This window comes from Orbicella franksi, chromosome 8 (assembly GCF_964199315.1).
Source record: "Orbicella franksi chromosome 8, jaOrbFran1.1, whole genome shotgun sequence".
Taxonomy (NCBI): Eukaryota; Metazoa; Cnidaria; class Anthozoa; order Scleractinia; family Merulinidae; genus Orbicella; species Orbicella franksi.
The window spans coordinates 4553739-4560257 of NC_138152.1; the positions used below are offsets into that span (position 1 = coordinate 4553739).

A 6519-nucleotide genomic window follows, 5' to 3' on the forward strand; every position below is an offset into this window, starting at 1 on the left:
TTGTACAGCAGATATCCCCATTGAAGTTGAGAAGGTGAATTTTTAGCCAATCAGCGGTTTTTCCGCAACCAAAGGAATGCGGTTGACAGGTCTCAAAAACCGCTGATTGGCTGGGGACAGGAGGGAGAGGTGAACACGTCAGATTTGGCTGACCCTATGATCATGGCCATTATGACGTCACGGCGAATGATGCGCGCAAATGCAGAAAATTTTCGAAAATGGCGGCGTTGCCTCTAGTTGATACAACTTTTTGAGGCGGATTTCTCCAATCATTCCAGCTTTAAATGGTGTTGTATTTGGATCTCAAGGAGTAATTATCATGTTTCTTTCTTGAGAGGTAAGTAGAATTTAATTATAACTGGAAAATCTTGCATAAAGTGTATTTAAAGTGTTACAGTCATCGCTCTCCAATGGAATTATGTGGGGCAAAATTTTGACCATTCGCCCCGTAAAATTGCCTTTTTTTACGTGATCTGTAACTTAAAGAAACGTGTAACGTGGTCACAGAAGAGCTTATATGTGTAGGAAAACATTGTAATTGAAGATGATTTTGAAGAATCGGTAGTAAAAATGATCAGTCCATTTGAGTATGAAATATCTGCGATCTCATGCTCGGCACATGTTCTGCAACAGTCCTAGCAAGCAGAAATATCCACAATAATGGAAATGAGAACTTTCACAAACAAGAACTTAGGCTTAATTATTTAAATAAGACTTAAAGCCTGCCTACTGCACAACGGTGGTTAAAATACAGACAGAGGATAAAGTGAATATGTAGACTGCAGACTTTTTAAAAAAATATGCCATTTCCTTTTATACAATATACAGCTCATGTTAGCCGGTGTAAAGTTAGCTCATTCTCTCTATAAATGAAAATGGGAATATGATCTTCTTAAAAAGCGTGCAGTCTACATTTTATCCATGGTTTGCAGTCTAGTCTTGTAAGACTTTTCTTTAAATATATGGACACACAAGGCCCTCTCTCCTCTGCATAGGCCTCTTTCATGCTGCTTAGACTTTAGGCTGGTAGTTTTGAGTATATTCAATTTCCCATGGGGAGCTTCTGCGGAGGAGAGAGTATAAGGCCCCATTTATATGGTCTTGGGTACTGGAGACAACCCTATCAGACCCAACTTTATCAAGTTTTTATCCCTCCAGGATTACTTAAGCCTTTTTTCATATTCCAGTGCTCAGTCATCATTCTTTTTTTGGCTTCCTTTCAGTCATTTGATCACTGCAGGGTTTTGTGAGTTAATTTTGATTTCTTCATACCATGAGTTGTCCCAGGTAGGCCAGTCATAGTATTTTGATGAAAAAAGTTTACCAGGCCTACCATGGTTACCCTGGTTATGTTGCCAAGGGTGACTTGTGTTTCACTTTCTCAACAAAATGGTGAAAGTTAGCTCGTCCAGGGTCACTGGGGCAAGGGCCTTCTTGGTTACCTAAGACCAAATAAGGGGCCTCACTGTCAGCTGGAATCATGTATGCTTATATAAAAAAACTTGAGTTCCAAACTCTGGTCACCTTGAGTTCCTATTGCTGGATCTCATTATGTTTACAAAACTGGCACAGTTGATCAGCAATATTTAGGAATTTGAAGTTTGATTTATTTCAATTCCTAAACAACATTGTAACTTTTCTCTATGTAAGGATCCAAAAATACTTTATGCAGAGTGTTTGTTGTAGTTTGTTTGACACACTTCAGAAATTTTATTTTTCCTTTGTGCAGGTGAGGGTGCTGAAAAAATTTCTCTATGTGAATCTGGAGACCTCAATTCAATACATTGAAATGAGCTATTTTATGTTTTATAAATTATGATGTACATTATCACATTGTATCTGCTTGGACGGGACTTAAAGGTGGATGGGGTTGGATTGTTTAATTGTGAGAGTTACTTTTGTTAATCATAAATACATATTGAGTTCCTGGTGTTAGATCTCATTAGGAAATTTATCTTTTAGTTTACATTTTCTGTTGAAAAGAGTTAGGGGCAATGTAAAAACCAAAGAGGGAAGGAAGGTTATATCAACATTTACTCCAATTTTCAACTGGTGATTATTAAGAGGAGTCTTATTTGATCTTTTTAAACCTTAGGTTACCATCCTCCACCACCTTTGCAAGACCATTCAAGCAGGCCCCATTTCTGGCAATACACGCAACCACCATGGAAAGCTATCTATTTGTTGTCATTGTATTGTCAATTAAACATTTAAAACCCAATCTTGTGGGGTTTTTTTTTTTGTTATTTGCTGAAAATGTACGCTTATCATTCTCTTGAAGCCAATAATAAACTCATCAATGCAAAAAAACAACAGGGAACCTGGGATGGATGGCACTGGGGAGAAATCAGACTTTGGGTTCATGTTTACAAGCACAACCTCTGTGACACTTTTCTCTAGAATATTTCTTTTTAGGTCAGTTTAAACTTAATGTAAAATAATTGTTAAAGCTATCTTTATTTACATAAGATTTATGATGAAAATTAAAAGCATAAAGTATAAATAAAATAACTGATTATCATTTCAAACTTAGAGACAGTAAAGCTATTACAGTTTCTCAAGACAGATACTATTAGAAAACAAGGGGTTTGGTTATGATAAGAGATCACCTGATATTGATCTTTCCAGCTTTGTCTTAACCTTCCTTACTGAACTCTTTGTTTTGGCAATAAGTCATTTTGGCGTTACAAGTTTCTCCTGGATAAGTTAACTCTTATTGCCAATGGCTTAGCATAGGAAGTGTCCCTGTTCATATTTTCTTTCCTCTTTAATTCACTTGCTGCTTGGAACCAGATTCTGTATTTTTTAGTTCTTTCCATATAACATCCTATGAGTTTTCTTTTGCAGCCTATACAAGTTTAATTGAACTCACTGTGATATTAAAAAAAAATTAGAACCCAAAACACTAGTTTAGGATACCTTTCTTGTCAGAGGTGCGAGACAAGAAATAGCTTTGCACTGCATGCGGACGCCCGAGGAAACAGATCCTGCTCCGACCTCATATTTGGAGAACATTTTGACATGAAATAAAGCACCTTTCTGCCAAGAGGTCTCATCCATGTTATTCTGAATATCATCTGTTTCATCTAGGTCTCCCGTACAGTGATTTTATATCATTTTACCAGCTAAAATATCCGCACGTCTGGTCAGCTTGCGTCAGTTGGTTGGTCTCGCTGAAGAAAATGTTATTGTTGACAGTTTTGCGGATAATTTAGCGCAGAAAAATAATTATTTGGTACATTATTTACTTTAATTTCCAACCCAGCATATGACTTGATAGTTCAAATGTCTTTGTAAGGGAGCATTTTCCATCAAATACTTTCTCATATTTTGAGGGTTTCGAGTATTGATCAGCAGGTCCTCCAGGCTATCGTCTACAAAATAATGGGTTTAAACCCACTGATCATTTTTATGCATATGTTAAATGACTCGTTCTTATCACCATTCAAACGTTTTAAACCATATCAAGATCATATTTTTGTGTTCGTGTTGTTCATCGTTGGGTTCTCCAGATATCGCCCAGGAAACGGGCGTGAAGCTTCACTTTTCAATCGCGTTTTCAATTGAGCGATCTCCAAATTTTGCGTGTTTTTGAGCCTTCCGACATCTAATTTTTGAAAACCAAGGTATTTTTGGACACAACATTAATAGGTTATGTTATTCCTGTGGTCTGTTGATCGCTTTCTTTCAAATTCTTTGAGCAATCATCAGATGAAAAACTTTTCTGGTGTCATTTTTTAGCGGCCATTGAAACTTCACGGGCTGGCTCACGAGTGACGTCATAATGGCCAAGATCATCGGGCGCGCAATCGCATCGCTACGCAAGCAAAGTTGACCTCTCCCTCCTGGCTGGGGACTTTTTTAAGGACGCGTGCGCAGAACGTTGACCGCTGACTTACTGCGGGGATTGGAAGCGCGATCGAGTGGCCATTGAACGGTAGTTTGTGTGAACTGCGCTCGATTGTGCTCTTTTCACCACAAGTTGGTGCTTTTTGCTTGGCCAATTTGTCAGTATACTTGCAGTTTTATTAATGGTTATTTATGAAGAAAGACTGGGTTGTCGAGGATGAGCATAAAATCAATGGATTGCAGTTGATGTTTGCCGACAACGACGATGTTAGCCTGCGCTTGGAGGAGCACAGCAAATTCGGCGCGAAATTCTGCTACATCCTTGCACTGGTTTCTGTTTGGGATTTGTGTATAATGGAAGGATCTCTGGTGGATTCGTTTCCTTTTAAATTCTACCCTGGTCCCAGAGGTTTTTCTTGATTTTTCTTTTCGCGAAGCGGCGAACACGAGTCGCGAAGTGGCGAGAAAGAAAAACCTCGTTTTTCTTTCTCGCCGCTTCGCGACTCGTGTTTTCACCACTTCGCGGCTCTCTCGTAGCTCTCTCGTGCGGAGAAAAATCAAGAAAAATCTCTGGGACCAGGGTATGTAAATTCAGAAGCGCAAATTTTGCGTGCTTTGATGTCATCAACCTTTTTCCTGTAATCGATCATCGAACTTGTCATCCTCTCGATTCTCTGATTCTCTATTTGAGCTTTCTTCTGGTTCGTCGTCGTCTTCATCTCCACTGTTTTTGTTTTCTTCATGCTGAGCTGTCATTGGCGTACACCTCAGCTCATACAGTAAAAGTCAAGAATAAGAAATTGGTAAGCAGAATTCTGTATACATACAGTTAAGAAGGTCATTAATAACTTACATTGTACAACTTTCAAAAATAATAGTTCATTTTATCATGTCCACTTCACAATACATGTTTGTGATGTTTCCACCTTTCAATAAAATTCCATACCAGTGGCCATAGCACCTGACCATGCAATGGCTTCATTACTTAGGAATTCGAAAACGGAAAAAACCAGGAGATTATTAACCATAATTATTTTGACAATTTTTTTTGAAGTTTTTCTTGAGTTAATTTCAACAATTTACCACAGGTTGAATGATTCTGTTACAGTTTTGAGGCAATTTATTGCTTCTAAAGCCTCCTCTTTTGAAAATTTCATTTTCCTACACAGTTACAAAATTAGCTACCTTCTAAAATTAGAGTGAAGGATTTCAATCTTTTTCCCTGTGAAAACTTCAAGGTGGTCTGAAAATTATGTGCCATACCTTAGCAGCACAAACCATTTCATGTCTTGTGTCTTGCTAAATTCTTAAAGCACACTGCATTTTATACAAACGTAGATTACTTTCATTCCTTAAAACTTTTTTTCAGCATTTGACCAGTTGAACCCTTTGAATTGCAGAGGGAGATGTTGAAGGAAGTTTTGGCAGTGATAATTTCCTCTTTCAACAGATACAACACCAAGGAGATGCTGAATGTCAATAGCCCCTTGACAAGGGCAGACTGTGCCACCCTCCATGGTCACGTGAACATTGTGGTGACTCTTAGTGATATCATCTCCCAAATCAACTACTGCCATTTTGTTGTGACTTTGTACATCCACAACTGCAGTGCACATATGCCAAATGGTACTTGCTACGGAACTTGTGGACCAGATAGTGCTTGGCATACGAAAAAATGTCTTCCTTGATGAAGAGCGTGAACTTTCTATTCTGCAAATTTTGGGTGAAACACTGTACATTTCTGCTCTTGGAGTATACAGTAACACTGAAACTTCTATCATAACTCTTATTGGTATTACCTCCTTGTATTAATGCAAAGTAGACTCATCTTCTGTCTACGATCATTGATTGGAGAATAATTTTGTTATGATCCACGACAAATTTGTCTGTTTTCTAAGTTGGGCACAAAGTGGAAATACCAAAAAATTGCTGGCTCAGACTAACTAATTTAATTCCAGTTGATGATTATTAGCAACATGTGATCTCACGTTTATTGCCTCCCTTATTAAACAAATTTTGTTTTTGTACTTCTGTCTTCTTGTCTGTCAACCAAGGTCTTTTCATAGTTAAGTAATGGCTGTGGGTGGCAGCTGAACCCAAGAACCATGTACATATCAGTGAACTGTGACTGGCTCCTTTCATTTTGAGATTTGAGCCATTTGCCCTCTGGATTGGAGAGTTTTTCTAGCACGCACACAAACAGAAAAAGATGTTTTGCCAGATATCCCTGATAAAATGCTAAGTAAACATGTTGTCTCTGAACTACTGTGGATACATGTATTTTGCAACTGACCAAACAGTCCAGCAGAATGCTGATCACAGAAAGCTTCCATTTCAGTCAGATCATAGAGGTGTTTACCACCCTTGTGTATAGTGCTTGGTCAGTGCTCTGTGAAACTGATGAACATGTTTGCCAAATTCTGGTTCTGCTACAAATGTTCACAACATTTTAAAGGAGTTCAGTCACGGTTTGCACATATTGAAAAATTTAGCCTCAATTTTTCAAATTTGTTGTTTATAATCCATGTTAATCTGCTCCATCCTTAGCCATCCTTGTTCCTTTATGGTTTATCATTGTCTTTAGTGTTTTTCTATCTTATTAAACTGTTATTTTCAGGTTTCCCACCATTTAAAGGTTATTTTGTATGTGGCCAAAATAACTCAAAATAC

The 6519-nt window shown here is 38.0% G+C and overlaps 1 long non-coding RNA gene across 3 annotated transcripts; it reads left to right on the top strand.

Moving 5' to 3' along the window:
• Window positions 1-78: 78 nt before the first annotated feature.
• LOC145495814 (uncharacterized) lies at window positions 79-6007 on the top strand. 3 transcript variants are annotated; one of them, XR_014050476.1, is made up of 3 exons: window positions 79-337; window positions 2096-4652; window positions 5300-6007. It is a non-coding gene; the product is annotated as an uncharacterized LOC145495814 (long non-coding RNA). The 3 variants fall into 3 exon arrangements; XR_014050475.1 differs by having other exon boundaries at window positions 79-4652; window positions 5250-6007; XR_014050474.1 differs by having other exon boundaries at window positions 79-4652.
• The last annotated feature ends 512 nt before the right edge of the window (window positions 6008-6519 follow it).